The 18517-nt window shown below is 53.4% G+C and overlaps 1 protein-coding gene across 1 annotated transcript in view; it reads right to left on the bottom strand.

The window, feature by feature from the left end:
• LOC111157366 (naked cuticle homolog 1) overlaps window positions 1-18517 on the bottom strand; it is an 82851-nt gene that overhangs the window by 26276 nt on the left and 38058 nt on the right.

The raw sequence follows: 18517 nt of genomic DNA, 5'->3' as shown, positions 1-18517 counted from the left end.
TCTCCCCAGTACACACACCTTCTAGAACCTACCCTGATCTTTCATTGCCTTGCCCTGTGCTCCATGTGAGTTCAGGATGCCCAGTGGCTGAGTCGCTCCTAACCAGCCTGGTCAGGCTGCCACTCAGGCATTGTCAGGTTGACACGGGGAGTCCGGTTAGCCCACGGGCTGTGAAGTTTCTGGAATGTCCACAAAGGGGCTACCTATCTTGCCCTACCCCTGCAGGAGGACCCTAGACATAGAAGAAGCAAGATCAGCACTTGTCAGACCGTCTTTTGCATTATTGGGATTCTGCCGTTAAGAGTTCTGTGATTAAAAAAAAAAAAAAAAAAAAAAAAAAGATTGTTTTCATGTCAGACACGATCCCTTACTGAAGCGTTTACTATGGTAACGGACACTGAATATCCACGCGGTTAACTTCTACTGCATTCCTCAAACCTACTGAGACCATGGAGTTTTGTGTCTCAAAAAGCATCACATGGGATTCGTATTCTGAGGAACCCACTTTGGGAAAGGCTCCTCTTCTGGCAGAGAGACAAAGTTTGGGAGGATTACTCTGCCTTATCTCTTTTGATGCCACAACAACGCTCTTGGCAGAGCTTCTCGAAAAACAAAATGACAAGCAATAAAAAAAAAAAAAAAAAAACTCAGCAGCTCTCACCAACTTCTCTTTTTGGAAAAAAAAAACAAAAAATGCAAAGAGAAAGAAAAAGAGAATGCACCCTCTCTTTGAAAAATTCAAGCACCTCAGATACTTAACAGAAACACCAGTGCTTATCTTGATGAAAGAAAACAGAATCATGCTTGGTAGAGCTGATCTTACCAGCTGGATACAGCTGGAGAGAAGTCTCTTGTTTTGTTTTGTTTTGTTTTTTGTTTTGTTTTAAAAGGATCAACAGCTAACATTTTATGGATTAGGGCTGGTGTTCTCCATTCTACCTCTTCTTCCAAATCACCTCCCCTCTCTGGCAGGTTGTGAAAATGTGGTCATTCAGACCCCTGACGTCCCACTGACTTCAAAACCAGGCTCCTTGATTCCTGGAGCCCAGGCGGCTTCTCCCCCCTCCTCTGCCAATTATCATAATCACCGAACACTTCCTGGGCTTGTAAACTGGCTGTTTTTGTTAACAGCACCGGAGTTGACAGGGAAGCTGGGAGCGGGTGACAGGGAAGGCACGCGCTGGGGCGGCATCATTAGATGGCTGGGACACTCCGGCAGCCAATTAGAGCCCATCTTTCATGCCAGAGGAAGACGGATGCCGCCTCCCCCAGACAGGCTGGCAGGCAGCACTCCCTCCCAGGCGACCGGCTTCAAGGGGACCACGCTGAGGTCTTCTGGAAAGCGGGGGTCGGCGCTGACCTCGGCCCGCCACCCTGATCGCTCCCAGTGAGGCAGGCAGGACCTGTCAGGCACCCCTCCGTGAGTGCACGCATCTTCCTACTGGCACGCTTGGAGGTGTTTAGAGACTCCAACGCCATCCCCAACAAAGCAACCGTCTGGAACCCCGATAACGATGCCTTGCGGTGTGTATCATACATTCTGAGGACAGTCTACAGGGAGGACCAACCTCCCTGACACAGTAAAGGCATGTCTCTGCATAGGAAAGCAGAGCTCTGGCAATTTCGGGGGTCGGTCTCTTCGGGCTAAACCCTATCCTGCTCTGTAGAACCGTAAAAGCTCCCCAGCACCAGGGTCCACTGACAAAAATCCATCTCCTCCGGGATGCCTGGGTGGGGCAGTCGGTTGAACGTCCAACTCTTGGTTTCGGCTCAGGTCGTGATCTCCTGGGTGGCGAGATCAAGTCCCGACACGGGGCTCTTGTGCTCAGCGGGGAGTCTGCTTGAGATGCTCCCCCTGCCCCTCCCACCACTTGCTTGAGCATGCGCATGTGCTCTCTCTCTCTCTCTAAAATAAATCTTATGGGGGCCTGGGTGGCTCAGTCGTTAAGCATCTGTCTTTGGCTCAGGTCATGATCCCAGAGTCCTGGGATCAAGTCCCGCATTGGGCTCATCGGGCTCCCTGCTCAGCAGCAAACCTGCTTCTCCCACTCCCCCTGCCTGTATTCCCCCTGCTGTGTCTCTCTCTGTCAAATAAATAAATAAAATCTTTTAAAATAAATAAATAAAATAAATCTTTAAAAAAAATTTTCATTTCATCTGCTAAACCAGACGGTCCCAGGAGTGCCATGTCTGCGGTCCTCAAGCTTTGAATCACTAAGCCGGAGGCAACGCAGTGTTGAGCCAGACACAGGAGCACATCCTGGTTCCATGGCCTCCCTCACCCTTGGACATGGGGCCAGCCACTGCTTTCTAGGAACCTCAGTCTATCTCTCCGTAAAATGGGCACAATGATAAACCACAGCAATGACAGGACAGCGGACCTTATCGGGCATCTCCTCAGTGCCAGGCACCATGTGGAGCGCCTTGTAAGTAAATTTATTATCTCCCTCAGTCTTCACCTTGCCCTGCACTTTCCATCTCTCCAGGAATAAACGCTCATAAAAATGATCTGCGGTTTGTAAAGTGAGAGTTATAATTGTTACCCTTTATTTTTTTCTACAAAGAAAGAGTCGTCAGTCCTAAAGGGACAGAGGACACAGGAGATAAAGGGACTGAGAGTCAATAGCCTCATTTACCAAGCACTCTCGGTGCATGAGGCACTGACCGAGGGAATCCTTCCAAGAACCTCCAGGGAACGAGCTTCCCAAGAGCCCTGTATTTAAGCGAGGAGGCGGCTCCACGAGGCCAGGTGACCCGCTCTGGAACCTCAGCAGAGCCAAGATTTGAGCCAGTTTTCTCAGATGCCCGGCCCGAGCTTGGACAGTGGAATCAGGGCTTCTGTGGGCCTGGGGATAGAGGCAGCCAAGAGTCCTGGCACTTGTCAGGGATCAGGGACCACACTTACAGACATTCAAGGAGAACAGCCCGGGCTGCACCTCCGTGGGCGGGGGCCCAGCCTCCTGCTGCTGCTACAGGACTCAAAGGCCCACAGCTCCTCACCACGAGGTTGGGGACTCAACAGAGCCCTGGCCGGGACAGGAGGGCCCACAAACAAGGTGTGGGGCCAGGCCCTTAGGACCATCCTGCAGGAAGGCACTCAGACCCCTTGACCGCCACGAGCCCCATGTGGAGCCCCACTGCAGAAGGAGGCAGACCCCAGCTCAAGTCCCAGCTAGGCTTCATGCAAGCTAAAGCATGCGGGTGAAGGAATGTTCTCAGCCTCCCATTTGTACACAGGGACCACAGTGCTCGTGACATCTTGGGGCGGGTGTGAGGGTTAAGTAAGTCATTGCACAGAAAAGCGCTTAAAGTGACACCTGATACCACGACTGGGGCTTCGTAGACCGGTAGTTATTGTTTATTACTTCTTCTACCCCAATTGTCAAATAGCTACCAGAACATTGCTCAGAGAATCTCAAAGACTCACTAGCCCCAAGACGCCCTCAAAGACACTGAGAAACACTCTCCCACCCACACACTCTTTTTAATGCTTCGTGTTTAATCCTCATGGCGATTCTTTGAGGTCGTACCATTATTATCCCCACTTTGCCGATGAGCAAACTGAGGCACAGAGAGGTTAAATGACTCACCTAAGGTCACACAGCTAGTAAGTGTCAGAGCAGGGCCAGGAGGCAGATGCCTGGATTCCCCACTGCCTTGTAGGAAACTCAAGTATGGGGCGTGGGGTGAGTGACTTCCTTTCACTGTTCCTTTACTCATTCTAGCCTTGAGGACAGTTGGCCTCAGACTAGGCTCTAAGTTGTTATCAAAGGCCTTCCTAGATCTCCAGACTTCCTGCTGCACCCAGCCTGATGCCAGGCTGCCCCTGCCCAGTGGCCAGGCTCCATGGCCTCTCAGGCCACAGGGCCCAGGCCTCCCTTCCTCGCCCCCTCCCTCCCATGTCCCGGCAATGCAGCTCCCCTGCACCACGCTGGGCCCCAGGAAGAGAGGCCAGCTCCTCCGGGCGTTGAGTGTGCAGCCAGCACCAACCCAGAGCCCCGAACTGCAGGCATAAGGCCTTATAAGGCCTCCGGGGACGGGAAACCACATCAAAGCAGGGCTTGGGAGCCGGCTGGAGTTCGGTTGGGGTTTTTCCTCTTTGTCTTTGAGACTCCTACTCCTGAGCTTAATATCTTCCCCCCACCGCCTGCCCAGCAGCTCTTTGTCAATGTTTCTGTTCTCTAAGAGCTAACAGATGTCGGTGCGACGGGGTTTCAAAGCAAACTCCTGGTGCCCATAGAACACGGCACAACTTCTAGATCCCAAGAAGGTGCAGGACTGGGCCGTACTGGGGGAGAGAGGGTGGGGGCACAACCCAGCCACCCTGTAACCCTTCCACCCAAGCAGTCCAGCCTGGAGCTGCCCCAGGAAATTCCTGGCGAGCTCCGTCCTCCCGGCGCGCGGTGCAGAGGCAGGCCAGCTGGGCGTGCCTGGGGGTCCGGCGCCGCTGTGGACAGGCCTCGCCGGGAGCAGGCTCTGGCTGTCCAGGGCAGGGATGCTCCATTCCCAGAACCCGGCCAGACCCGGGAGTCAGGGCGCCCAGCTGGCCTCAGCAGTGAGTGACAGCAGACGCCTTGGTGAACCACTCTGGGCCCCCGTTCTGCTCTTCTGGAAAAAGGCGATTTAGATGTCAAGGGTCAATGAGAAAATGCAGACAAAACACACGTAGTGAGAAACACTAAGTGTGGGCTTCTCTGCACCTTTCAGAGTGTCCTACTTCTGCCACACACTCGGAATGTTCTCTCATTTTACTCCCACAAAAACCTTAGCGTCCCCCTGCCCCCCTACCCCCGTTCTCACAGGAGCAGCAGGGAGGCCTGCTCAAGTTCACCAAGAATCTAAGACATGCTGGAAACCATGCCAGAACTACACCACGAATGCCACACGGTGGTTCGGAAGACACGGGCAGGTCCGTAAATCCCGGCATTCAGAGAGCCACACCACATGGGGGACACACGAAGTAGAATGTGACTCATACGTCTAAGACACACACATACCATGAGGGCACCCAAATTGCAGGCATCCCTGTGGTTACCACCAGGGAGAGAAGGCACGAGAGAGGGGGATGGGCGTGAGAAACGTCAACGTTCTCAGAAGCATTCTAGAACATTCCTGGGTCACTTGGGCCACTGACTCTAGTTTCATAAAACGCCACACAATAACCCCCTTGACAGGAGGGACCTGAGGCTCAGCCAGAGTAAGAGACTGGCCCCAGGTCACTTAAGGAGAGAAAGTGGCAGAGAGGAGTTAGAACAACCCAGGCCCTGGGCTCCTTGTCTTTAGCGTGGGGGCAGTGGGCCAGGATGATGCTTGTGGTCCCTTTGAGAAGACGCTTTCGGGGGCTCCAGCCTCCTGACCCAGCAGGAATTAAAGACAGAAAAAAGCTGGGGCCGTCCACTTTCTGGGCCCCAGTGTCCCCATCTCCGCTGTGCACCTTAATCCGTGGACCTCTGTTACTTCCGTCCCAGTGAGCCCCTCTGCCCACAGGCATGGCAGGTCATAAAGGCAGGGAATTAACCCTTCTTTCCCCACCCGAGCAACGTGCAAAGCCAGGGCTGAAAGAAAACCACTGACAAAGGGCTGGGGGAAGGGAGGCTCCTGGGGGCCCTGAGCTCCAGTGAGAGGCCAGGAAGGGCTGGGGGTTCCCTCCTCCCTGGGGACTCCGAGATGTCAACAGAACCTAGACCTCGAGGTTGCTGCCAGGAAGAAATGGCACCTCTTGGGGCGCCTGGGTGGCTCAGTGGGTTAAAGCCTCTGCTTTCAGCTCAGGTCATGATCCCAGGGTCCTGGGATCGAGCCCCGCATCAGGCTCTCTGCTCCGCAGGGAGCCTGCTTCCTCCTCTCTCTGTCTGCCTCTCTGCCTACTTGTGATCTTTGTCTGTTGAATAAATAAAATCTCTTTAAAAAAAAAAAAGAAAGAAAGAAATGGCATCTCTTCTCAAGCAAGTGACACCCCTCTGAGGACATCACAGCCCCCCAGGGCCATGTAGCCCCCAGTGAGGGCCACAGGTTCTCCCTGTCCAGCACCTGTCCCCCAGCTCAGCAAATTGGAGTCCTCCCCCCAGATCCTTTTCACGGGAACTGGCGGGAAAGAAGTCTTCTCTGGTGCCAAGGCTGTGTCCAATGTCACCTCCAGCTGCTTGAGACGGTACACCCCAGGTGAGAGTTCACAAAGGGACAGACACAGGCTGGTGCCCGGGACAGTGCAATCATTCAAGACCTTAGGTCAGCTCATTTCTAGAAGCCAGCTCCCCAGGGTAAGGGAACTGGGTCTGTGCTGCTCTAGAATGAGCCTGATATATAGTCAACTCTCAACAGATAGATCTCTGTTGGATGAGCCCTGGGGCCAGATCCCCTCTCACCTGCCTTAATCACAATGCAGGTTTGGCCCACAGTGCAATGCGGGTTGGCCTTCCCCACTTGCAACCAAAAGCTGTGACCTGCCCCCCACCCTGGCCCATAGAACCTGCAAAACCAAGTCACAGTCCCCTGAAACTGCAGCCCAAGAGTCCAGGCAAGCTTGGAAGCCAGAGGGAGGAGGCTGCCACCACCAGCTGAGCTGTGGGCCCCTGCACACGTGGAGAAGGGGGGTGGGCTGAGCAGAAGAGGGGAAGGCGGCTCTGAGGGTTTCAAGGTGCAGAGCTGGCCTGCGTGTCTGGCCTACAAGGACCGGGCCTTCGAACTCCAAAGATGTGCGGCAGTAATTAAAATTCCTTGGATTTCTCCCTGTTTTTATCTGCTCAAGATGTAATCCCTTTACTCCCATGGGCACATCCCAGCGTCTGCCCCCCAACATCTCGGGGCTCTAGGCTGAGCTGGCTTCCTGGACTTGAGGGAATGCTTCTCAGGAAGGTGGAGAGCGGGCACAGAGTGGGATGGCATTGCCTAGCAGGAAGGACTTCCAACCCTGGGGTCTGACTTCGGAGCCACCACACTCCCTTCCTCTGACCCTCAAGCCCTCTACCGGATAGAGTGCAAATGACCCCCAAAAACGGCTCTGCCCAGTCCTGGAGACACAGCCAGCCAGAGGCAGCAATGGGCCAGCAGAGTCCACTTCCTGGTCTGTTGTCCCCCCAACAAGCCGCGGGCATCCACATGCCATCGTCCCAGCTAGCCCCCCAGAACTAGGTCTCACCTGGGCTCCCATGAGTAATTCCCATTTCTCTTTAGATTGGCTCTCTTTCTCTTTTTCTTTCTTTTTGAAACCTAGTCTCACCGATAAGATCAGTGAAATCGTGGGTGTGATGTCCTAGTTACCGCTGGGGTTCTCGAAAATATATTTCATATTAAACAAATGCAGAACCATTAAAGTACAAGCTGTCCACCGCTTACCTCGAGCCCCATCCCCTCAGCAGAATGCAGATCATGCTATGGGAATGACAAGGTTTAAAGGGCGGGGAGCTGAAGTCCTCTGCCCCCTCCCCGACCCTGAACAATGGGACAGGTGGGAAGGGGTGGGGGGAGGAAGGAGGGAGACCCCAGGTAGGGCGGCCAGCCCCAGCGGACACTCCCCCCATCCCTCCCCCATCTGGTCGCAGGCCCTCCTGGGGCTTGTTCTTTGGGAACAGGAATCCTGGGCATGGAGGAAAAAACAGCTAATGCCAAGAGGAAACAGCAAAGTTTGGCATCACCCAGAACCTGCCTTAATCTCCAGGCTGCAGGACTTGAGTGCTCTCAGGAGATGGACCAATGCAAGGCAGGCTGTCCAGGGCTGGGCGGGACGTGGGGCCTTAGGGCTTCTCTGCTGGCGTGATGGGAATTTTCCTACTAGATGGCAGTTCAAAGGAGTTTCTACAGTGGAAACCAGGATCCGATGGGCTTGTCCGGGCGTGGGAGGAACTGAGGTCACGAACATAAAGGACTCAGTGATAATAATTACCAGCATTTCTTTTGCAAGTGGCTGGCACGGGCCAAGTGCTCTATTCAGCACGTTGTCGGTACCTAGCTCAGCGCTCCAAGCGGCCTGTGAGCCAGGGTGCCATTGTCCCCCCCCGTAGCCAGGGGGGAACCGAGGCTTAGGGGAGTGAGGTGACTCCCTTGAGGGTTCAAACCCGAGCCCTGGATCCTCTGCTTAATACTGTGTGACCTAGTACCGATGACTTCCCTGTCTGTGCCTCAGTTTCTTCACCTGAGTGCAGGAGTGACAAGGGCCGCCTGGAAAGACCACTTTGAAGAAGGGTGATTGTGTGGGGAAAGTGCTCAGCACATCCACCCAGCAGTCAGCGGGCCATAAGACAGCCGTTCCCTCTCTGTTCTCAGGGGAGATGGAGAGGGGGGTCCCTGTCCTTCCCTCTCTGCCCTCCTCTCTTCTCACCTACCCCCACTGCCTTCAGGGATGCCTCACAGCTGATCAAAGACGGACCCAGGAGCACCCCAGCCGGCTGCCAGCCCTCAGCGCTTCCCCATCCCGCCCTCTCGCCTGCCCCCTACCCCACCCCCGGCCAGCCACACCACCAATCCCACTACACCACGGACACGCCTGACCTGCCACGCCAACGGCCTGTGGGGCCACACAGCCAAGTGCTGAGAACAGGAGCGGCCAAAGGGGCCGGGGTGTGCCTCTGATCCCCGTACAGCTGGGGCAGCCTCTGCCAGCAGCTCCTGGCCCGGGGACAGGCCGTGGATCTGCTGCCAGGGTCCCGCGGGTGTGCCCTGCCGAGCGGGGTGGCCAGGAGCCAGGCTGCATGCCTCACACCGCTGTCATCTGTCTACCAGAGAATGGTGCAGAGAGCCGGAGCCACCTTGTCACAGGGAGAGCCTGAGCACCCTGCCCCGGGTACAGGCTGGCACAGTTGAGGGCCGGGCGTGGCCTGGGGACCCGGGGAAGCATGATGTCTCCCCTCAGCCTTGGGAGTAAGGGACTTGGGCTTCCAAGGTGTCCTCACTTAAATAAATGGAGGGAACGAGGTCGTCTCATTTTGTACATCTAAGGACACTTCATTTTCATCAGAGAACAAGAGAACAGTGGTTTGGGCCACACTCTGGGACCCTCCTACTAGACACACACACACACACACACACACACACACACACGTGCATACTCAGTCCACCCTATCTGGCCCTAAAGCACTTGCAAAAGTCATCTTCCTGGCTCTCTGATGCCCGTCCGTGCCAGACCTCCCTCTGTCCTGGCCTCCTTCCCCTGCCCCACAGCCCAACTCCTACGACCTCTCCCCAGCCCTCACCACCCCCACTGCTGACTGCCTGCTGGTGAAGTCTGGTCCCCCGCTCCCCAGCAATGTGACCGCCGACTCCCAACATCCCCACCTCACTGCATTTGGGCAGCATCAAGAGTGGGACATCCGAACTCCCAGAGGACTCCGTGCATTCGGAATCTTAGCTGTTTCTATGCCACCAGATCCATGGCTGTAAGGCTCAGTGTCCACACCCATGAAATGCGCCTGTGACACAGGCATGCCTGGAGGGTCCCATAAGAAGGCGGACATGGAAGAACAGAAGGGTTAGCAGCACTGCTCGGGAACGGAGGCTCCTGGGCTCCCAGGTGCTAGCAGTGGGGAGAGCAGGTGAGGACAGCCTAGAGCCCAATCCCAATGGGCTCATAAGCAAAAGAACGTTTCTGGAAGGACATGCTACCAGTCGATAATAGACGCTCCCTTGGGGGAGCAGGAATGGGCAGTTGGGAGCTGCCCCCTGCAGCCGCCAGCTTTCCAGACAATCTGGATTTGTGCTATCTCTCCTCCCCTCCCTTCTCTCTTTTTCTCAGTCTTTTATAACCAAGAACATGCGATGCTTTTGTACTCAAAAGACACTAGGCTTTCTAAAGCACTGTTCCATTAAAGAGACGGCTGTGGTTCCCCGCCCACTGGCCACGTGCACGGAGCTGCTCAACAGGCCTCTGTGACTTCACGTGCCCAACATGACCCCCGACTGCCCTAAACCCTTCCTCCCAGATTGTCTCCCTGCACCCGACCAGGACCACTCCCCTCATCCTGCTACTCAGGCCAGCAACCTGGGAGTTGGTCTGCTGCTGCCCTTCCAACCCTTCCAACCAATCCCCATTATATCCTGTTGGCTCTATCTCCAAAATGTACCTGGAACCCAGCACGTCCTCACCTCCCCCACACCCAGGGTGCACTCCAGGCCATGCAGAGCGGTCATCCTCTTTCACTGGGTGACAGCCACCAATGTACCCCCCTCAGCCATTCTCCAAAGTCCTACAAGTGCCCTACCAAGCCCCACTTGGCCTGTCTGCCCCTTCGTCTACCTGCCTGCTGTTACTCTCCTGCATGCACTCTGCCTTGGCCTCCCTCACCTCCCACTCCCCTCCCAGCTGCAAACACATTCCTACCTCAGGGCCTTTGTACATGCCATTCCCGCTGCCTAAAACTCTTTCTCCACATAGTTCTGCTCCCCGACCATGCTTCAGGCTTTGGCTCACCTCGTCCCCTGGGTGAGGTCTTCCAAACCCCTCTATTTAAACCGCAGTGCTCTCCCCTTCACCCTTTCTCTGCCTCAGTTGCCTCTGGGGCATTCACCACCATCTGACATACCACATACTGCCTGACAGAGGAGGCGCTCAACAAATGTGTGTTCCACAACTAAATGCGGCTCTGACTAAATTTACCGACTCAGAAAAACATTCCCCGCATTTTCCTCCAAGAGAAAAGCAGTCACCAAAGTGCAGAGAGGAGCGATGGCATCTGCTAAAATTATCGACACGTGTTTCCATGTGCCTTGGTTAGAGAGGCCAATCTGGACTCCCAGAGGTGGTGCCTGGGTGCTATAGTTGAGGCTGTCAGATGGCTTGCCGGGAACCTGCACAATGCTTTGACCACCAGAAATCACAGTGAAGCATTTGGAAAAAACACGTTAAAACACATGGCAACAGGCCACATTGTTTGAGAAGGACTCGCCCACAGAAGTCAGCTAGAAGGGGCCTGGGCCTAGCAGGGGGTGTGGTCTGCCACTTACAAGTGAAATGGGGTGGTTTGGGATCCCACCTAGGAGGGACAGGGGGGCAAGGGGCCTCTCTGTACCCCAGACCCCACTTCTCCCTCCCCACACAGCCCATGAAGAGAACCCACCAGGAACCCACCTGCTCCCCATTGCGCTTGGCTGTGGGTGCAGAGGAAGCCGGGCGGGGTCAGGCTGCTGGGGGGGGGTGGTGGAGACGGCGCTGGCAAGACCTTCTTTGTGGTCATGTAATGCAGACAGGCTTTGATTCCAGAAATGGCATGAGGCCAGCTGAGCACGTGAACCGGGGCTCTCACTGGGAGCGGGGGAGGGTGGCAGCTTTCTCTCCAGACCTCCCAAATTCTACTTTTTTCATTCTCAGGCAAGCCAAAACCTTTGGGGGTTTTTGTTTGTTTGTTTATTTAGAGAGGGGGGTGTAGGAATATGAAAGGCAGCTGCTCACCCCCACAGGTCACCACAGTGGTCCACTGTTGCCACAGTGGTCCCCCAGGAAGCCTACGGTGGCCGTGGAGATGCTATGTGGCCAGCATCCAAGTTGGAGGATGCCCTTGGGTCCCGGGGCAAGAAGGCACTCACAACAGGGCCTGCACCCATGACACCTTGTCCCACAGCAGCCCCTGGGTTGTCGGACTCACCCACAACCCTAAGAGGTCAAGGAGTCCTCACCCCCTCTTACATAAGGAGACAGAGGTTCTGGATGGGGAAGCAGAAGCACACAGTGCAGGTGGGAGGGACCGATAGCCCTCGAGAAGAAAGCCGGAGGCTCCTGAGCCACGAACCCTGGTGTGTTTCTGGATGTCAAGGAAGAAACACACAGACGCGCATGTGCAGTCCCTCAGACCACAGGCGTCAGAGCCAGACCAGCAGAGCTTCTGACCTGAGGAAAGGTCCAGACTCCCCTGAGAAGGTCTCCCTGGAATAACGCCACACAAATAAAACCACACATTGAACCTTTCTGCGAACTCCAGGGTGAGACCCTCTCAGAGAACAGACGGGGAAACTGAGGCCCCAAAAGGAGACTGCCCTTTGCCCAAAGTCACAAAGCCAAAGAGTGGGACAGCCACAGTCAGAATCCAGAATGGTCAAAGCCGGCAGCTAGAGTTGGCCAAAATCAGTCCCCACAGAGGCTAGCAATAAAGATGAGAGCCCCTCAACTCCACCAGAATCCAGGGGGCAGGGACGCCAAGTCAGCAAGCTCTGGCTCTCAGACCCGTGTCCCTATGAGCGGGGTGCTGTGGGCTGTTAGGTTTGGAGGTAATCCTGGGTTCTTCACTGTGGAGTTTCTCAGATCTTATAGACGATCTGCCCCAAGGGCCACTCACACTCACAAGCATGCAGGTTTCCCTGACTTCTCTAGGCCCTTTGCTGATGGCCCCCACTTGGATCCCCTGCCATTTCTATGTGGCCCCACCCCCACCTTCAGTAAGCTCTCCCCACCAGCAGCCCGTACCTGTGAAGCGCCCCTGGCCCTCCGCCAGCTGGCCCTGAGCCCAGCTTCCTCACCTCCAGTGGGGACCAATTCTGAAGCAGAAGTCATGCTCCAGAGCTTCCTGCAGCAGCTCCCTCCCTTCCTTCCCGGTCTGCCCTGGAGCTCGTTCTTCATGATAACTTGTGCATGACCCTTGTCTCAGGCTCTGCTTCTATGGTACACCTGATGGCTTGCCACCTGATTCATCGTTGGAGGAATCCGACACATTTGGTAAATTCACATGGAGCAGATAGGTGACCAGCAAGCTGGTTAGTCTCAGACAAAGGTATGGGTCACCCCAAGGCCAGTCCCGAAAGGTGATGGGCTGGGAACCCTGTACCAGGGCTCAGGCCAATTGGCAGAGAGAAATGGGCATTTTCTCCCACCCACCACTCACCCCCACCCTCCATTTCAATATATGCCCCTCCCCATTGCTGGGGCCTAGTTCAAGTACAGAGAACCCTTCCTGAGCCACCTCCTCTTCCAGGGACTTCCTTCCCTCAATATCCATAGCTCTCAGGGCTGACTTCAGGAGGAATCCAAGGCTGAAAGAAAGCTTTTTATCCCTCTCTTTGCCTCTGTAGTGGGCACCTCCTGTGATTTGGACAAACAGCTCCCCACCTCCCAGCATCCATTCCTCCTTCTTCTTGTAACACTTTGATTTTCCCTGGAGAGCCACCCCTCACAGGCTGGCCAGACTTCACAAATAAAAACACAGGCCACTCAATTAAACGTGAATCTCAGATTCAGTTATTGTTTAATGTAAGTATGTCTCATGAGGTATTTGGGATATACTTATATAAAAAATGTTATTTACATGAATAAAACTGGATGTCCTGTATATTTACATAAATAAAACTGGAAACCCTAGCCCTCCACCACTTTCATCCATAAGGCATAGACAGGGCTGATCTCTCCCCCTCATCACAAGGGTGGGTACATGATCCAGGCCTGACCAATGAGAACTTTGTACATCCCTGGCCATAGGAATTGGTCAAGGTTGGGCACATGACCCAAGCTTGGGTCAAAGAGATGTAATCCCAGGGTATCTGCTCTTTTTCTGCTGGATTAATGAAATGTGACACTGAAGAAAAACATTGTACCTCTTTACAGGGAGATTCTTTCAAAGAAAAAAGGCAACATGAAGGAAAACAGATGCAGGAGTTGAAACAATAGAAAATTGGTCCCAATAACACTGAGTGCCTGGATCAAACTATGCCTGAAGCTAGCACTTCCCCTAGACTTTTCAACAACATGAACCAATAAATTGCCCCTTTTTACTTAGACCAATCTGAGCTTGTTTTCTGTCACGGGCCACTGAACCAGTGCCGCTCAATCCAGCCTCCCCTGACCCTATGCAACCCTGGTACAATGCTATGCAGAGTCATGCTCAGGGAATATTCAAGTTACATATGTCTCTGACTTTACACTTTACTAGGGAAGGTGGCGCGGGGTTATGGGAAAGCCTGAGCTTTCAAGTCAGACAGGCCTGGTTCCCATCCCAGGTCCATTCCCATCCTCTTTCCAGGGCCTGGCCCAACTGACTCGAGTCTCTGTGACCCTCAGTTTTCTCATCGGTAAAATGAGGACACTAGTATCTAGATTCTGGGGTGCCTGTATAATTTTACTGCCCAAACCAGGTCACTTTTGAGAATGGAAGGGGCAGCCATTAGGAGCTGGGCCAAGCCGACAGGAGTTGAGTGGCACGGTCATGGGTCAATGGGCCACTGGTAGCCCCACCTGCAACCAGACTCGCCCACCACATCCCGCCCCGACGGTAGGTGCCTTCCACACTGTCCGCCCCCTTCTCTCTCCAACTCTGCCCTCTTCTGAGGCCATTCTCACCCTTCTCTCCTCGCTGCCACCTGATTCCTTTGCCCAGCGCTGCTGTCATGTTCCCTCCTGGAGAAGCCAGCCCAGGACCCCACAGACTCAGCGTGGCTGCTACTCTGTGCTCCCCCCAGCTCCGATGGCCTCCCTGTGGTCCTTTGTGCCCTGTAGGACTACTCCTTGTGGATGGCAGTCTCCCCACTAGGCTCCATAAACTCATCGAGGACAGGGACCATACATTTCTTGCTCATTACCGAAGGCCCTGCAGACCTGGCACAGAGCCTAGAGTGCATAAAACAGCAGCCAAAAAAGTAAACAGCTAACCCTCCTCTGTCTCCTCTCCACAGGTCTTATGTTTGCTCCGTGCGTTGACAGATCCATCCTGGGGGAGATGTCAGGCAGGAACGAACGGGGCAATGAATCACGGAGCACTGGGGTGGGGGTGGAACCCACCCCTGGCGGGCGGGGACGCGCTGATGGATGTTCTCTGAGCCAGGGACCCTGGGGACCCCCGCCAGGGGAGGCCCCGCCCATCTCAGCGGCCCCACAGGCGGCAGCGGCAGTGCGCTGGCCCTATGACAGTTTTCATTGATCAGGGGCCAACGGGGACTGGGCCTGGGCCCGTTGTCTGTTCCAGAATCCAGCCCTGGCTCCTGCTCAAAACACAGGCCTGGCGTCTCCCTGTGGCCTCGGCCAGCTCTCTCCTCGGTGGCAGCCAAGTCTCTGCCCAGAATGCAAACTGGGCAGGTGCAAAGGGCCTCTCCACCCCGAAACCAAGGCCATGGCATCCTACACACAGCCCGGGCTGTTCCACCCGTGAGCAGACAGACTCCCTTTGGGTTGCCTGGCGCCCCTCCCACACGGCTCCTCCGGCCCACCCTGGGGCAGCCTCACCCGCCTGATTTCTTAGTTCATCCAGGCTTCTAGACTGAGGTCAGCTACCTGGAAAATGCTTTGCCGACCAGATCCTCGGCTCACACCCCAATCCAGATGACACACTACTCCTTTATTTCCACAGGCTCCCTCCCCTGCTCTGCAGCCCTTAATGGCTCCCTATTTCCAAGCAACTCAGATCCCTCTGGAGGCTTGTCCTACCTTCCCAGTCCTGCTCACCAGGAGACAAATGATTATGGCAGGGGTGGGGGGGAAACGCTGGCCTGGGAACCTCACATTCTGCCTCAGTTTCCTCATTTGCATAAAGGGAGGAGGCAAGAGGCCTTGCTGCTCTGACAGGCCATGATTCCATGGGCTCGCGAGAGGGTTGATTCAGCCAGGCCCTGACTTCCACCTTTCCTCTGCTGTCTTCAGGCCACCTCACGGGGCCATCACCCAGTCACAAAGCCACCCATGTTAAATACCCCAGGAAGGAGCCTAGCAGCCTCAGCCTGACAACACACACCTCCGAAGATAACAATTATCAGGTTAACTTTACCATAGGTTGAGTCCTAACAGCTGTGAGCTCATGAGGGCACCACCAGGAGTTTGCAGCGTCGCCAAGTGGGGTGGGACCCAGATTCTGCCCCAGACCACCTGGCGTTTGGGTCTCAGCTCTGTCACCTTCCAGCTTCGAGATATTAACTTCCCCGTGCCTCAGTTTCCCCCTTCATATCAGAGGGAAATGATAGTATCTACCTCATGGAGTTGTCGTGGTGATTAAAGTGATATTTGCAAAGCACATAACGCCAAAAGCTTATCGGAAGCTCTACCTAAATGTTTGTTTCGTAAATAAAAACGAAGGTTCCTATGAAGTGCATAAAGACATACTTAGAAAGGCAGGAGGAGAGGTCATCCTATAAAAAGGGTACTGTTCATGAAAGTCTTCTCGGGACCATCTGCTGGATCTGACACTTGGGAGTGGATGGAGGCATGTGGGTGTTTCTGCTTCTCAGTCTTCGATAGGAATTGATGTGTTCCCGGATTCTCTGTGCAAGTACGGGAGGATCGATAAGGGCAGACAGAGTTGAGCCCAGCAGTGCTGGAAAGGATAGTGCCTCTTTCGAGGCTAGACTGGCAGGAGAGGTCAGTATAATGCCAAGGTCAAAAGAGCGCCTGATAGAGGGTTCCCACGTGATCTGTTTGCCTACACCATCATAGGGGAGCAGGAACCACTCAGTCGTGAGCCACGTCCTCTTCCAAGAAGGAACCACACTCCAGGGGCATCCCTCTAATCATAGGACAGTGAAGCGAGGCACAGCCCTGTCTTAAAGCGCCCCCAACCAGGCTGATTTTTCACGAGAGGCCAGGGGAGCGAGCTGGGAGCATGGGCCACACGGGGCTTCCACACGGAGCACACTGGACCACAGAAACCCAAACCGAAATGAAACCTCCAAGTTTCTGGTACACAGCACATCAATGGGTTGTGGTGGTTGTTGTTGTTTTAAACCCATTTAGTCACTCTGTCTTTTGATGGGGGAGTTTCTTTACATTGAAAGGAATTATCGACAGGGAAGGATTCACTATGACCATCTTTTTCACTCTTCCGTTAGTCTTTGAAGAGTTCTTTGGTCCACCTTTCCCTCTCTTGCTGTCTTCCTCTGCGTTCTGTTGATTCTTTGTAGGACTGATGTACTTTGATTCTTGTCTCTTTCTCTTTTGCACAATTTTACAGTTTTCTCTGTGGTTGCCATGGGGCTTACATAAAACATCTCTCAGTTCTGGGGCACCTGGGTGGCTCAGTCGGTCAAGCCTCCAATGCTTGATTTCAGCTCAGCTCATGATCTCAGGGTTTTGAGATGGAGCCCCCTGTTGGACTCCACACTGGGCATGGAGCCTGCTTGAGATTCTCTCTCTCCCTCTGCCCCTGCCCCTCCCCTGCTCTGTCAATGGATAGATAGATAGATAGATAAAAATACCTTAGTCTAACATCATCCAGCATTTGAGCTGCTTCCAGAAACTCAACTTCTCCCTCTCCAGGCACACATTATGTGATTGCTATTGCAATTTGCATTTGTATTGTGTATCTAGTAACACATTTTTCTAGTTGTTTTTTGTATTTTTGTCTTGTAACTTTTATAGCAGAATTCAAAGGGATTTGCCCACTGCCATTGCAGTATTCTGTATTTGTTTATTTGGAGCTTTATGCTTTCTTATGCTGTTGCATTGCTACTGAATGCGACTTGAAGAAGTCCCCTCAGTGTTCTTGTAAGGTGGGTCTGATGCTCCCCACCTTAGCTGTTGTTTGTCTGGGAAAGACTGAATCTCTCCTTCATTTCTGAAGGATAGCCTTGCTCGGTATAGTAATCTCAGTTGGCAGTTTTCTTCTTCAAGCACTTTGAATGTATCAGGATCTTGGAGATATATTCCATGTTCTTCCATGTTCACTGCAACACTGTGCCAATAGCCAAGTATGGAAACAACCTAAATTCCCATCAATAAATGAATGGATGGGGCACCGGGGTGGCTCAGTTGGTTGGGCATCTGCCTTCAGCCCAGGTCATGATCTCAGGGTCCTGGGATCGAGCCCCACATCGGGCTCCCTGCTCAGCAGGGGGCCTGCATCTCCCTCTGCCTGCTGCTCCCTCTGTTTGTCCTCTCTCTCTCTGACAAATAAATAAACAAATTCTTTTAAAAAAAGAAAAGAGAAGAAAATGTGGTGTAGACATACAAGAGAATATTATTCAGCCTTAAAAAGGAGGGATATTCTGCAGTATCCAGCAACAGGGATGACCCTTGAGGACATGATGCTATGTCAGATAAGCCAGTCACAGAAGGACAAACACTGCACGGTTCCCCTTATGTGAGGTAGTGAAAACAGGCAAATTCATGGAATCAAAGAGCAGAATGGTGGTTGCCAGGGTCTGGGGAAAGAAATTATAGGAAGTTGATACTCAACTAGCATCAAGTGTTAGTCAAAGCAGATGAACGGACTTAAAGATCTGTTGTACAACACGGACCGATAATCAACGATACTGCATTGTACACATGAAAATTTGTTAAGAGGCCATCATCTCATATTCAGTGTTCTTACCACAATAAAATGAAAAGAAAAATATTTTTCTAAGTCCAAGTAAATAAGTAAGAAAACCTGTGAGGACGACATAGTCTTAAAAAAAAAGCTCTATTATCCCAGAAATAAAGTTTAACACTTAAAAAAAAAAAAAAGTAAGTCAAGAAAAAAATAAATAAGGAGAAATCAAGAAAGCAGACTGGCTGTTGTGTCTGGGTGATTGCTTGAAGGAGATTCATTTCCATATTCTCTCTAGTTTTGGGTAGGACTGAAATTTTCTACAGTAAATATTTTTAAAGTGGTGGGGGTGGGGAGGTGTGCAGCAGGGGGAGGGCAGC

The sequence above is a fragment of the Enhydra lutris genome, unplaced genomic scaffold (assembly GCF_002288905.1).
Source record: "Enhydra lutris kenyoni isolate GAN:26980312 unplaced genomic scaffold, ASM228890v2 scaffoldscaffold54, whole genome shotgun sequence".
Taxonomy (NCBI): domain Eukaryota; kingdom Metazoa; phylum Chordata; class Mammalia; order Carnivora; family Mustelidae; genus Enhydra; species Enhydra lutris.
Note: the sequence above shows the minus strand (reverse complement) of the source record. Positions and strands in the feature narration are given on the sequence as shown.